At 51.5% G+C, this 14,799-nt stretch overlaps 1 protein-coding gene across 8 annotated transcripts in view; it reads left to right on the top strand.

Moving 5' to 3' along the window:
- The window catches only part of TET3 (tet methylcytosine dioxygenase 3), a 159,467-nt gene that overhangs the window by 63,823 nt on the left and 80,845 nt on the right, over window positions 1–14,799 (top strand). The window contains exon 1 of one of the 8 annotated variants that reach the window (XM_024108424.3): window positions 7,473–13,318. The exons of the other annotated variants lie outside the window; for them this stretch is intronic. The gene's annotated coding sequence lies outside the window, so the exon portion shown is untranslated. Of the gene's footprint in view, window positions 1–7,472; window positions 13,319–14,799 lie in introns of those variants that run through there. 8 annotated transcript variants of the gene reach the window in all.

Below are 14,799 nucleotides of genomic sequence, written 5' to 3' on the forward strand. Positions count from 1 at the left end.
GGGAGCTCCTTTGGATTTGTGCCAGGTAAGTGCAACCCTTTGACTTACACTCTTCACCGGTGAGACACTGGGCAATGGACAAATTCTGGGCTCACCCCAGTGACTCCACTGAGTTGGTGCTCTCCGCTAGATCAGCGTAAATCGGGAGGGTCTCCACTGATGTGGGTTTACACTGGTGCATATGAGAGAAGGCTTGAGGAGCCCAAATTCGACCCCGAGCTTAATCACCGGCATTAAGCATCTCTGGAAACGCCTTTGCAACTTGCACGGATCCCCAGCGGGGTTGCACCTTGTACACCGAGGAGGCAGAAGGGGGACAGAGTAGCAGGAAGAACAACTAAGAGGAGGATACAAGGTAAAGTAGACCCCACCCGGGGTTTGGACAAATCCCCCCATGAATGATACTGATGTAGGGCATTGGAGACCTTTCACTGTCCCTCCCGTGTTGCCCAGCTGTGCTGTTCCCCAGTTGTCCTCTGTGGCAGCCCTGGTGACACACACAGCCACTTGCTGTCTCAGCTCTGTGCTGGGCTCATGCAGGGTCTGACCAGGGCTGTTCCATCAAGTCGTGGGTCTGAAGCACTGAACAAGCCCTGGGGACTGTGGATGGAGCAGCCCCTGCCCCCTCCACCAGCTACCCTGCCTGCCACACAGCTGATCAGAGAATGGCTGGGCAGGACCAGGCTGACTGCGATGCCCAGGTGTTAACATTCACCAGGACGCCTGCTGGAGTAAGAGCTGCAGAGCTTGGCTTTGGTCAGGAGCCCCAGGAGCACGAACGTTGGGTCTCTTCTCCCCCTATTTCTCCAGACACTTGGGCTGTGGTTCCTCTGTACGACCGAACACCCATTCGAACCCTGGGGCCAAGGCAGTCTCTACGGGAGAGCCCCCTATGAGATGGGAGCAGATAGTAAGGGGTGTTCGCTGCCCCAACCCATTGCCCCGAGATCACCTGTTACTAGAAAGGCCACAGTTCTGATTCTCCTCCCACATATCCTGCTGTGAGTCCATTGACTTTAGTGCGGTTTATTCCAGATTTACGCTGAGCAAAGGCAAAATCAGGCCCACTCATCCATAGAGCAGCAGCTTCTGTACGTGAATTCTTGGACGTAGGACACAGAGCTTTGCATGGGGCCGGGCAGGGGAACAGCTCTCTGATTCTCAAGGAAACCAAGTTTACGTGGTAGGGCTCTCTGTCCCTACCTAGTGCCTGGACCACTGTGAGGTTGAGTCCGCTAGAGCACTGAAGCTAGCGGACTTTGAACGCAGGCGGTAGAGGCTCTTGGGTCGAGAGATCCTGGGTTCTGTCCTCCTTGCCAGTGACTTACTCCAGGACATCCGACCATGCTCAGCTGTGCCTAGCTGCCCAGCATCTCACCGGCGAAGAGTGTAAGTTGCAGGGGGAAGATCCTAGTCGTGCGCATGTTGGCAGAAATCCAAAGGAGCTCCATTGACTTTACCGGGGCCAGTCTGGCTTTGCACCAGGGTGGCTGAAGTCAGAATGATGCCCACAAAGTGTGTGTTCCAGGCAAAGCTGGGGCAGCTTAACACAGCAGAGGGTGAGCTCAGTGGGGCAGAGAATCTGATCCCTTGGTCTCCTGGAGGGTCAAGCTGGCATCTTTCACCTGCCCTTGAATTATCCCATGTACCTGTACTATAATAGCTAGGAAACGGCTGGGATTCCAGCTTTTTCTTTGGCGTGGAGTCGGTGGGCAGAGCCCATGGCAGTGTCAGATCTCCTCCCCGGCCTCAAACCAGCCCTCGGCCTTTTTCCTCATGTCCTGTTTCCTTGTGGCTTATGCAAGGTCAGGCGGAATTCTTCCCAAAGAACTGCTGAGGCAGTAAGCTCCAGCGTATCTGGCAGCAGATGGTTACCAGAGCTCCCTCTCCCTGAGATGCTCTCCAGGCTACCCCTCGCTGCGAGGTGCGTGTCGGACCTGGAGCCAGCCCCCCGCTCTTGGCATCCTGCCTTCCCTTCTGGCTCCGTGGAACAATCGGCGTGGTTGCCTCCGTAGCCGGCTCTTCTGGCCGGTGTCTCCCCTAGCCCCCCTGAGGGAGCTGTAGCTTGCAGAAGATGGGGGGGGGGGGAGCGCTGCTTGTGTTGTTTTAGTGAAGTGCCCAATGCAGTCAGCTTGGCAGTCTTGGAAAGGCCCTTGTCATACCGGACATTGGCAATACCAGGAGGGCTGAGCTGGAGTGCCGATGAAAAGCACAGTGGGGAATGTAACTGAAATACTTTCCTCATGCATTGTATTTTCCAAATGGACAACCTACCCTACATTCTCAATTACTGAGTGACAATCTTCATTCATTGATATATGTGCTTTCCACAACCAACTCTCCATATAACTTTTCATGAGTGATGTACCCGAATACTTGGATGCTAATATCTAAACTGTATTCTTAAGTGTACTCACCTAAATGTGGGTTATTGCTGATTATGCACTATATGTATCTTATGACTTTAAAAACAAACTTTGTATTTGTGGATAATCTAAGCACTATACCCAGATGTACAGACACTTTTTAAAACTGTGTACTATTAACATTAGCTTTAATAAAATTTCTCATTCCTTCCATTTGCTTTTTCTTACAGTGCATGTAGGAACATGAAAGGCAAAGATCGTCCTTTTCTTGCTTAATTCTTTCATCCTGCTGGTTTGTTATTATAGGGCTGCTTGTGGGTGCTGGGCTACATATGTTTATTTTCACTACTGGCTGCTGGGGAAGGATGGGGCGTGCATGGTGCGAGGAACAAGTGTAGCCAGGGTCTCTTGAGCTAGGCATGTTCTTTGCTCTAAATCAGTGGCTCTCACCTTTTTTCAGATGACTGTACCCCTTTCAGGAGTCTGATTTGTCCCACGTGCCCCCAAATTTCACCTCACTTAAAAATGACTTGCTTAAAAAAATCAGACATAAAAATACAATAGTGTCCTGGCCACACTATTACTAAAAAATTGCTTACGTTCTCATTTTACCATATAGTTATAAAATAAATCAATTGGAATATAAATATCGTACTTACGTTTCAGTGGATAGCATATAGAGCAGTATAAATGCCATTGTATGACATTTTAGTTGGTAGTGACTTGGGTAGTGCATTTTACGTAGCCTGTTGTAAAACTAGACAAATTCCTAGATGAGTTGATGTACCGTCTGCATACCCCCAGGGTTGAGAACTACTACTCTAAATTGAATAACTGATTATTGTATCGTCCATGCGTGATCCTGCACTTTTCCCAGTAGGAGTTGGTAGTGCAGGGCTCACCCTAAGAGTTGCATGGCACATACTTAGGGCGCTACCAAATTCATGGTCCATTTTGGTCAATTACACGGTCATACGATTTTAAAAATCGTCAATTTCACGATTTCAACTATTTAAATCTGAAATTTTACGGTGTTGTAATTGAAGGGGTCCTGACCCAAAAAGGAGTTGCGTGTGTGTGTGGGGGGGGTCACAAAGTTATTGTAGTGGGGGTTGCAGTATTGCTACCCTTACTCCTGCGCTGCTGCTGGCAGTGGTGCTGCCTTCAGAGCTGGGCAGCTGGAGAGTGGCGGCTGCTGGCCAGGTGCCCAGCTCTGAAGGCAGCGCCGCTGCCAGCAGCAGCAGCGCAGAAGTAAGGACGGCCTGGTATGGTATTGCCACCCTAACTTCTCTGCTGCTGCTGTGGGGTGCTGCCTTCAGAGCAGTCTATGGCATCTGTATAGTACAGGGTAAAAGCACACAAAAGACCAGATTTGATGGTCCGTGACACGTTTTTCATGGCCGTGAATTTGGTAGGGCCCTACACATACTGTAGTGGTGTTTTTATTATCCTTATATTGCAGCTAAGGGTCTGTCTACATTGTGCTGTAAATCAGGGTCTGTGGGGCCTGGACTTGTAGCCTCAGAGTTTCCAAGCCTGCACTTGTGCGTCCACACTGCATTATAAACCTGGGTTTACAATTGCTGGACCCAGGTCTCGGCCGTGTTAACGGTTCCATGCTGCACGGCACAGCCCTACTGACTCAGGTCTGCGGCTTGAGCTGCGTCCGCATGGCAGAACGACAGGGTTTGGACCCGAGTCTCAGCAGATCTTGGACTCAGATCCATCCCCTGCGGGTGGGTCCTGGGACCCAGGGCGGGAGTGCTTGGTGGCCCATGTCAGACACATTTGTGTGAAGACGGGTAGAGGGGTTTGGGCTCAAACCGGAGCCTGGCTTTACCAGGCAGTGCAGACCGACCCTAATGGGCGTTGCTCCTTCTCCCAGCACAGGGATCTTGCAGCCAGCGCTTGTGGAGCAGCAGCAGTGATGCTGCCAGTGCAGGGAAACCGCAAGCTGAGTCTCTGGCCTGGATGAACTCCATTCGTGCGCTGAAGTACGAGGCAGGGAGCCAGTGAGACTCGTGTCTCTTGGAAGTCTGAGGTTTCTGGTTGTCAGTGGGGTGTTTGTGTCTCCCTCGCTGACCTTCTGAGTACACTCTGCTACACACACACCGCTCCCCGCATGACAGAGCTGCGCCGTGCAATGGGACTTCCATTCCTCCCCCCGCTCCTTCCCCTGAATCAGCCAAAGCCGCAGCTGATGATGGCAAAGACCTTTCTCCCCAGGGAGGGGGCGGGGGGTGAGCAGCCGCCCCCCACATCCTCTCGCTGCCGGAACTCATAATTGAAAGCATGAGCTGGTACAGCTTCGTTCTGGTTCCCTGCGAGCAGAAACAGCTAAACACAGGCAGCCTGGCCAGCCCCTACCGCCCTGCTTTCTCAAGGGCAGGACTGTGGGGGGGAGCGAGGGTAGTTTGGGTCTGTCTCTTGTCTGGTTTAAGTGAAGCATCTGCCCAGCTTTGCAGTGACCCTGGCTGTCCAGGTTCCTGCGAGTAATCTGGGACAGAGCCACCTGGTAGCCTAGCCCTGGAGTAATGCGCTGCTTTGAATTCCACGCTCTTCCCCCTCCCCCAAGGAAACCCAGCCTGATCCAAAGCCCTTTGAAGTCCTTGGGGGTCTTTCTAATCGCTGCAATCGGCATCTGGGGTGCAGGGGGCTTTAACTGATCCTTTTTGTCCCTCCAGAAAAGGACTTGGCTCAGGCTGGAATGAAAATCCCCCGGCCTTTCTCCCACACCCCCATGAAGATCTGGGGGAACGTGTGTTGCATTGTCTGCCGACCCGCTTGTGATTCGGTGAGATCTTACAGCAAACCCATGGTCTCAGCAACGTGCTAGATCAGTTGGAGAGGCAGCGGCCTAATGCATAGTACACTGGACTGGGAGTCAGGAGACTTGGGTTCCATTCCCAGCTCTGCCACTGACCTGCTGGGTGCATCAGTTTCCCCTTCTGCCCTTTCTCCATTCAGACTGCAGGGGTCTCACTCTGAGGCCTTTGGGATGACGGGGAGGGGAGAGTTTTTGTACTAGCAGCATGCTCCTCATTCCTTTGACCTCGGTGTCAGCACAATTAGCTGTGCCTGGGGTGGAGTTCGGTGAAGAGAGAAAGGTGGGAGGGGGGCGGGCAGTGCAGAAATATCATTCTGACTTCCCTGGAGCTGTAGGAACAACTGCTCTTTGTAGACTGTATAAAATACATAATAGAAAAAAGAATTGAATGGGGCAAAGCTAAATCGACCCTGCCTTTTAAGTAGCCCACCCTCCCTGGAATAATGGGCAGGGCCTCTGCTCTTTGCCACTTCAAACCGCTCCTTAGCACCCACCTCTGCTGCGACACTTAGAAGATTATTATTTATATTATGGTAGAAACTAGAGGTCACAATCGAGATCAGGGCCTCGTTGTGTGAGGCGCTTTACATACAGATAGCAAGAGACAGTCCCTGCCCTGAGGAGCTTACAGTTAAAATAGACAGGACAGACCCAGGGTGGAAGGGGAAACTGAGGCACAGAGTGTGAAACGGGATTTGCCTGAGTTCCCACAGTTGGTCTATGGCAGAGCTAGGAATAGAACCGGTGGCTTCTGAGTGCCAGCCCCCGTGCCCTATGTGTTGCCTCCCTTGGGCTGCTCTGTAAGGCTCCGTTCTGCCCTTCAAATCTCCCCTTTAAACTCGCCCCTTTTGTGCTACCTGATAAACAATCAGCCGATTTGTGAGGGCTGGATTGAGGGACAGATGTAGCTAGTCGGCACTTACAATAAGTGTGCAAAAAACCCAAACAAATAGCCCATGTGTCTAAGTACAGGATGTATTTGACTGGATCTGTCACTCTGCTCATCTCCTAAGATTGGGACGTCTGTAAGCGCAGGGACCTTGCTCTCCATTATTTAGCGTAATCTGGACTGAGCCCTGGGGCGCTATAGCCACGCCTTCATTAAATAACAGTGACCTGGAGTGAATGGCCCTCTTCGCTCTGCTGTAGCCCAGCCTGTGAGTTCTCCTCCGTCCTGTACCTGTTAAACCCTGGGGCCGGATCCTCAGCCAGCACCAATTGGCATTGCTCCACTGACTCCAGCGGGAGCTGTGCTGAATGACAACGGCTGAGGAGCTGATCCCGTTTCAGCACCAGCAGGTGCGGCGTGGGCGGGGGGAGGGGAGGCTGACCGACATTCTCCTGGCAGGTACAAACCTGGGAGAGAGAGGGGCAGGCGTCTAGTTGAGAAAGGGACAGCTTTGCTGCTGGCCCACCAGGGCTAGGTAGGGTTTGGTGGTTTGCCTTTTTTATTTATACCTCTCCCCAGCCTCCGGACGGGGCAGGAGCTCTCCAGGGTGGGGAAGCCACTGAACAGGACAAAGCCACTGCAGCTGGAGTGGGCGGGTGAGAACAGGATGGAGCTCAGCTTGTGTGTACACTGCACACGCCCTTCGGTAGCTGACATCATTCAGGCTCTGGGTCTTCCTGTCCTCAGCCGAAGTGGGTGTGGTGTGTGCGGGTGGGTGGTGTGTGTGTCTGTGTGCGTGGGTTTTGTGCGAGTGCCCATACGTGCGTGTGGAGCTGTCTGGAAGTATGGGAACGTGTGTGCAGACACATGCAGGCGAGGCACATGAGCACACAAACGTGTGTGTGTCTGTGGGGGGGAGTTGTGCATGAAGCTGTATGTGGGTTTTGTGTGGACACGTGTGTTTACATGTGTGTGTGAATGTGTCTGGGGAAGAGGAGCAGATCCTAACACAGGTCAGGGTTTGGAAGGTCAGGAGCCAGGGCTGCTTAGGAATTGCTTTAAGGGCTGGGAAGGCAGAGGGAAGCTACTGTCAGAAAGCTCCGCAGGCAGCCAGTCGCCCGTCACCCGGACCCTGCTCTAGTTTAAAAAGCAGGGCTGTGCATAATGAGATGAGAACCAAGTGAATATGATACGTTGCACTTTGTGGGCCCCTAAGCACCGCGCAAAGAATAATGAACTCCCCTCGCGCCGCCCCAATGCGCTTCTACAGCTGTAAGAAGAAGAACAGGAGGACTTGTGGCACCTTAGAGACTAACAACAAGTCCTCCTGTTCTTCTTTTTGCGGATACAGACTAACACGGCTGCTACTCTGAAACCTTTCTACAGCTGTGCATCTTTGGTTGCTTTAAAGAGGTGGCAAAATACCATTATCCCCATTTTATGGCTGCGGAAACTGAGGTACAGGGTAGTGAACTGATTCACACCAATTCACATCCAGAGCTGGGAATAGATCCCAGGCACCTTGACTCTGGTTTTGTCTGCTCTAACCATTGGACTGTCCTGCCTACATTGGGTCAGCTGCCCCTGGGTACCTTCCACCCTCCGACCCATCCCTGGCCTGTCACTTGGTGCTGTCAGATGATATCCACACTGGCTGGTGCGGTCCCAGCCCATTTTAATGTTTAATTTCCCTTTGTTCTTCTTCGGGGCACTCCCGGGCTTGGTAATGCCAGGTACCTGTGGAGGCAGCTGGCTGAATGGTCCGGTGTTTGTATTTGCCTTATTATAAGTGAGTTATTAACAGACGCCCACCAGGGCGGCCTCACTGCTAACCACACTGGGAAGTAGGGCAGGACCCCAACTCACATTCATTTGTAGAGGAGAGCCAGGCCCCCAGCTGCCCCTTGGCGCTTTTGAGAGCGGCCCCTGAAACACGAGGAGAACAAGCAAACAGACAAAAAATCCCTGCAGGCCCGAGGATCAAGCCGGGCTGGTGCTTCCTGAGCAAGAGGGATTTAAAACCTGTTCCCTGGCTTTGCCAGCTGTTGATTTTTCCTGCGGAGAGAGCGTGCGGTTTGGAGCTGGCTTCGGGAGTGACACTTGATTTACAGCGGGCAGGAACATTGAAGAAAGGCTCGGCTGTTTTGTTCTGGGTTATTTAGTATTATGATTATTCGTTCAGGAGATTTAAAAAAAAAATAGCCCCCAGTTTTGAACCATTTCTGGTTTTTACATGGTCTGGCTGCACAGCCAGGGGACTACCGGTCCCAATCCGGACAGAGAGATCTGGGCTCGTCTCTCATTCTGATGCTTAACGGGCTGACACAGGGTTGCTTTGGGATTCAAAGGCTTCTTCCCTCCTGGGATGGCAGGATCTTGCTTTCTCCTTGGGGATCCAGTCAAACCTAAACCACAGGTTTTCTTAATGACCTTTGGCAAGCACCGCCCGCGCCAGCTGATGTCCGCAGGTGCTTCTCTGCCTCAAGGTATCCCAATAGATGAGCATGCTGCCATGTCCTCACGGATATTGTTATGGTTAGTCTCATGGAAAGGTTGTCAACCAGATTATATAGGCAGAAATTGAAGGATAGTGCCTGCAAGAGGTTGGATGCACCTTCTGTGAGGTGCCAACTCAGCATGGCTGCTCCTTCTGCAGCCAGAGGGAGGCTAGTCTGATAAAGCAGCTGTGGACTTGGTTGGACTGGTAACATTCAGGGTATGTTCCAATCGAGGAGGTCTCCTACCAGAGGAGGGCGGTCCGCTAACAGGCTAAATCTACCTGTTATCCCACTTGGCAGCAATTCTGCTGCAGGTTAGAGCAGGCACTCAGGACACCTGGTACTATTCCTGCATCTGCCACTGGCTCACTCTGTGAGCTCAGGGACAAGTAAACCTCTCTTGTGCCTCAGTTTCTCCATCTGAAAAATGGGGATAATAATATGGGGGATGGGAAGAGTGCAGGCTTAATTGCATCATGCTTGTAAAGTGCTTTGAGGTCTGTGGTCTCTTGAGGGGCAAATGATCAGTCATCCCAGGAGAAAAAGTCTGGATAAAACTCTCAAAGCATGCAGGTTTTCCTAGTAAAGCCACTGGACTAAATGTATCTCTGGGGTAAGCCGAGCAGATTTTGTAGACACTATATGGTCTGGGGCCATTCAGAAATTTTCAGGATACCCAATCTTGAGTTCTATGTGGGACTATTATTCAGGAGTTTGCTGGGGAGGGGATGGAGTGTTGGCACATATCAGTGTGCTTGTGACTGATCCCGGGGCCAGATCCTCAGCTGGCATAAATCAGCGTAGCGCCAATGAAGTCAATGACCGTGTGCTGAGTTGCCCCTGCTGAGGGTCTGGCCTATCGATGTCCGGGCCAGAAGGGACCGTCATGATCATCTGACCTCCTGCTTGGCACTGGCCATATGATTTCATGCAGCGATTCCTGCACTGAACCCAGTGAATTGCGATGGCATATTTTATATGGGCCACAAGCCCCAGGCATGATAAGACCCAGTTCTTCACCTTCCCTCTCTCCTACTACCTTTCCATGGCATGGTAGGACAATGCTGGGAGTCTTGGATCACCAAGTACTGCCTTGAAGCCAGTCCCAGCCTCTTGCACAAGAGGAGAGTGCTCAGCGTTACAACCCCACAAAGTAATTCGACCTCTGCAGGCATGACGGATGGCTTTTGCCAAGCAGAGGCAGAAGGGCTAGCTAGACTAGACAGTCGACCACCTCTCTGTTTTAGACAGAGTGGCCCTTCTAGATAAGAGGGATTGGTCCTGCTGTGAGCAGGGGTTTGGACTAGATGACTTCCTGAGGTCCCTTCCAACCCTGATATTCTATGATTCTATAAGGACCAAGGTCCCTGCTGGGGCACTGCAGAGACGTTTTGGGAGTTGTCTGTCACAGCGTTTCCAGGAACGCAGGAGTGCAACCCAAACGAAATGCAGCGGGCGAAATTCAGCCTCTGGGCTTGCATGCGGCCTAGACAGGCCCTTGGGCTGGCTCTTTGTGCCCCTCCCAGTGAATCAGTAGCCACACTAGGAATGGACACCTGGACTCCTGATTCCCTGCTCTAGCCACAAGACTGCATTCGGTGCAAAGAAGCTCTGCTCTTGGGCATGTGGTTGTCCACCGTCCTCGGGATTCCTCTTCTCTGAGCCCTCTGGTTAGTATTCTATTTATGTTTATTTGGACGGTGCCTAGTGCCCCAAATTGGGGATCAGGGCCCCGTTGTGCTGGGTGTTCATATAATGGAAAGGAAACCGCTTGCGATCTAACTATGGGATGAGAGACAACAGATGAAAAGTGGATAAGACAAACAGGAAGGGCATAAGGCAGCAGCGAGACCGTTATGAGTGGCACAGCGGAGAATTGCATTCTCTTATTCTCAGGACAGTAGCAGCTTCTACCCAGCCATTTGTCCTTGGGGACTCTGGGGCTTCATGTGTCCACCAGCGTAGCAAGCAGCTTGTGATGTGGCTAACAAGGATGATTGAGAAGAGGCAGCCAGGAGGTCAGCCAGCATATGGATAGCTGAGCTGGTTTGTCTTCCGTCATCCTAACCACATGCCCTGCTCACTGAAGGAGTTGGGGTGTCACTACATTTGCTATACTTAGTTCTCCATAGACCCCTTGCAGTTCCCTGTAAGAGCTTCCCCATCTGGCCAGTCATAACAGGATTCTACTCTCGAGGGCGTATTGTGAACTTTAGAAAGTTAGCAAATACAAGGCTGGGCAGGTGTCCCCTTTAGCATCAAGTCTAGACCTGTCTTCCCCAGGGAATGAGAAAACTTAAAAGATGTCCACTTAGTGCATGCCTTCATCCTGGGCTTCCCTATGCCTTTGGGGAAGATAGGGGGAAATTGACATTAAATATTATTTTAAAATCTGGAAAATATTCTGCTCCCAAGTTTTAAACGAACACTCATTCCTTCGCAAAGCATCAGCAATGGTTTGAACCCCGGATCTTCAGCGCTAAAAGCACACATTTCTATTGCTTGAGTTTGTCACTCCTTTTTAGCTGGTTGCGGTAGTAGGTTCTTATCCTGGGCCAGACATTTGAGTGGGACACAGCACACTTAGCTGGTATGTTACAGAGGCAACGTGGGCTGGGAGCCCAAGGGAATCGTGTGCTCAATGCCTATTAAAACTGCTGGGAGTTGGGCATCTAACTCCTTTTGAAGATCACAGTTGTGGAGCTCCAGAACTGTCCTGTTTGCAGACCACATTTCTCTGCTTTCACTGCCAGTTCATACAGACCTTTGAGGGCCTGAGAATTAACTCCATAAGCATGAGGCTGCTTGGACTCAAAGCATAATGGGCATGTGCAGTAGATCTGTACCTCATCAGGAATAGTGATCATGGCAGCCCCCTGGGAACAACCAGAAGGTCTCCAACACAAGGGAGCTGTGACACATCAACACCGTGGTATGGGGGAACCATACGCTGCTGCTGGCTGCTCCGTGGGGAGATGAATGGATTTGTTCTGCAGGGGGTTCTGGCAACTGCCAGCTCTTGGAAGACGCGAAGGGTCACTTGCAATCTCTCCCCATTCATGTCTTGTCCTATGGAGCCACTGGGCAAGCCTATTCCATTCCTGCACCCAGAAGATGCAGTGCTGCTGGCATTTGTGGTTTCTTTGCCATTCAAGCCGGCCTATTTTAGATTCTTTCTGAGTTCACGTGGTGCTTGTGGATTGGAAAACCCCTGCAGGACAGAGCCCATCCATCCCCCCACTGCGTTGATGTGTCCCAGATCCCTTGTCTTGGAGACCTTCTAGCGAATGAGATGGGGAGTGAGACCTCCAGGGTCCATTCAGTCCTCATCCATCCCATGGAGACTGCCAACATGTGGCCAGCCCAGATGCTGGGTTTTGTGTCATTAGCAGCTGGATCGAGACTGTCTTCTTGTATCACAAAGAGTGGGGGTTGTGGTTTGTGCCATGCGGACGCACACCCCCTTGGGGAAACCAGAGCCCCCAAACTCTCACCCAGGAGCCAGCATCTCGGAGTCTCTACCCGCGTACCAGGATTTGAACCGGATGACTCCTCCTTCCCCGCACCAACCTCCTGAGCCATCTAGCTCACCGCCTTGTTCCAGGCACCTGGGATTTAGTATTGACGGAGCTGCGCTTAGCTTCCCAAATGCCTTGGGAGCCAGGAGCAGGAGGAATAACGCGTGTAAAGCTTGTTGGATTGCTAGGTGGTGGCTCTTTCTCAGCTGATCAGTCGTAATAAGAGACGACGGGAAAATGTTACCTATTCCCTTCCCAGTATTGCTGTCGAGATGATTTTGATTCTTCCGCCAGTGAGCGGGTTACAAGTATAGGCCCTCGTGATCGGGATCCGTGCCTCGCGGAAGGTGATTGGCAGCGTGACTCTACGTAGGCATGTACGGTGGAGTGACTCCACAACTCCTTGGTTCTGTGAGCTTCCCTGATTACATCAGAGGGGGAGTGAGAGCAGGGAGAAGGGTGGCCGGTTGCTTTCGTTCCCACGCAGGGTCTCCTTGATCCAGACCTGCGTTCGCCCCAGGTTGAGGGACTGCGGGGGGTCAGCGAACGCCAATCGGACTGAGGCTTTCCCACCAGAAATGCCTTAGTGCATTAAAGAAAACGGCAACCAACCACTGCCGTGTTCCCAAACGGGAGCGCCCAGCCCTGCTGCATTAAGGGATATGGGAGTTGCGTCTGTGCTGCAGTAGCAGCGTAAGCTACCGGTCCCTTTAACAGAGCAGTCAGGGGGCATTTAAGGTTCTTCGATTGAAGTTGGAGGCAGAAAAACTCAGCGCTTGCAAAATGCTGAATCTCAGCTTTTCGGGGGCGGGGGATTTGGTGCCGGTTGATGATGTATTTATCCATTTCTCTCTTTTGCTTTTTCAAAGCCTCCCCGAAGAGGCCGAGGGCTGCCCCCTCTGAGCCCGCCCGTGTTTTCTTTCAAAGGGGTGGGGGAGTTAATTCTGTCCCTCCGTCGCCCGCACCGACCCTGCTTTCTCCGCCCGCATGCAGTACTGCTGCCATTCCGGCTATGTACGTGCACTGTGCAAGAAGGATAATGGCCCCTACAGCTGTTCGGCGGGGGGAGGGGGAAGTGTGTGTAGGCTGAATAACTAGATCAGTGTTTCCTCCTCTGTGGTCCTTAGTTGTGGTGTGTCACGTTTTCCTGTGGACCCTTCCATGCTTCCCTTTCCTTTCGCCTCTCTGTTTTTGGTTCTTTTCCAGTGGATTCTGCAAATGTAAGTGTGCTCTTTTTATCTTTCCCTTGTGTGCAATTTTCCGAGATGTCTGTCTGTCTCTGTCTTTGTTACAGAGAGTGCCAAGGTTTACCCAGTGTGTGTGCGTGTTTGGTTAAACCTTGGCACTGGTGTGTGTGTGTGTGTGTGTTAATCTGGTGCAGCTATCTCTGGTATCTGTCTGTCTATCGATCTACTGCATGCAGAGATTACAAAGCGGGTGGAAGGCAGCAGCAGCAGTACATGTCATGTTTAAATAGCAGAATTTGCAAACCGCAGCTGAACTGGCAGACACAGTTGTAGTTCAGGGCGACGATGGGGGGGCACCGACCTTTGTAAGCTGTTGCTATGGAAAACCAGCCCTGCTGCGCCCCACATTTTCTAAAATCTTGCACCGGGTCCATGCAGCCATCTGGGCAGGGGGCGAGCTCAGAGATAGTTTGCTTTGACAGCATTTGCCCCCTGGGGCACCAAAATAACTAGACGGGGAGGCGAGCGGTGGTGGTGGGGAAGACAAGAGAGGAAACACATTTCTTTTGCACAAAGGTTACCCTGTCATTTGTAAGGTCCTGGAGATCCGCGGTAGGGTTTTCCTGTAATGATCTTAAATTATAAATGGCTACTAACTTATTTTCTTAAGTAGCTTACTGAATTTGGAAGCTTTCCAAAGTGTGTGTGTGTGTGTGTGTGTGTGTGGTTTTCTTTCTTTTTTTGGCCGAGGCATTTAAAAAAAAAAAAAAAAGACTCACTTTCCCTTAAGGTGGATTTTTTTTTTCCCTTCTAAAAATATTGTCTGCTTCACTTCTGGGGAATTTAAAAACGATCATTGGGGGGGAAGAAGCTGGGGATTTTAAAAAATGATTTTTATTATTTGCCTGGGTAAATAAAAAGAGAGTTAGCCCAGGGGTGCATTTTCAAGGGAAAATGGTGGTGATAATTGAGGTGGGGGGGGTGGCATATTTGTTATGAAAACTGGGGTGACTTTGTCCGGTGGGAGGTTGATTTCTTCAGCGTCATTCAGGCAAAAGAGAGAGCAGGAGTCTGAATAATTGATCCCCACTAAGGAAGCAGAATGGCCTCACAATGCACACCCTGCAAAGATCTTTGCACAGATTGGCAGATCCAAAGCCTTCTCCGGGCCAAGGGGGCAGGGGCAGTGATGCTGCTGATGGCTGGGATGCGTGGGTGTGTGTGTGTGGGGAGAGAAGCAGGGGAAAAGGCACGAATTGTAGAGGTTCCTCCTCAGAGTTCCCCCACCCCCAGCTGCGCTGCAAAGGAACAAAGGGAGCCGGGCGGAAAAGCCGTGATGTGCAGGATTTGTTAGATAAGGGGTAGATTTGATTGGCTCCGTGTGTGAAAAATCTGCCTCTGATCTGTAAAAGATACTAGATTTATAATTAACCCTTTGGAGATCCCACCAGCACAGCGGAATTGGGTCTCCGGGATGCAGTCTTCAATACCTTATTGCCCCAGACTGCAGCTCC

Source organism: Chrysemys picta, chromosome 2 (assembly GCF_011386835.1).
Source record: "Chrysemys picta bellii isolate R12L10 chromosome 2, ASM1138683v2, whole genome shotgun sequence".
NCBI classification, from domain to species: domain Eukaryota; kingdom Metazoa; phylum Chordata; order Testudines; family Emydidae; genus Chrysemys; species Chrysemys picta.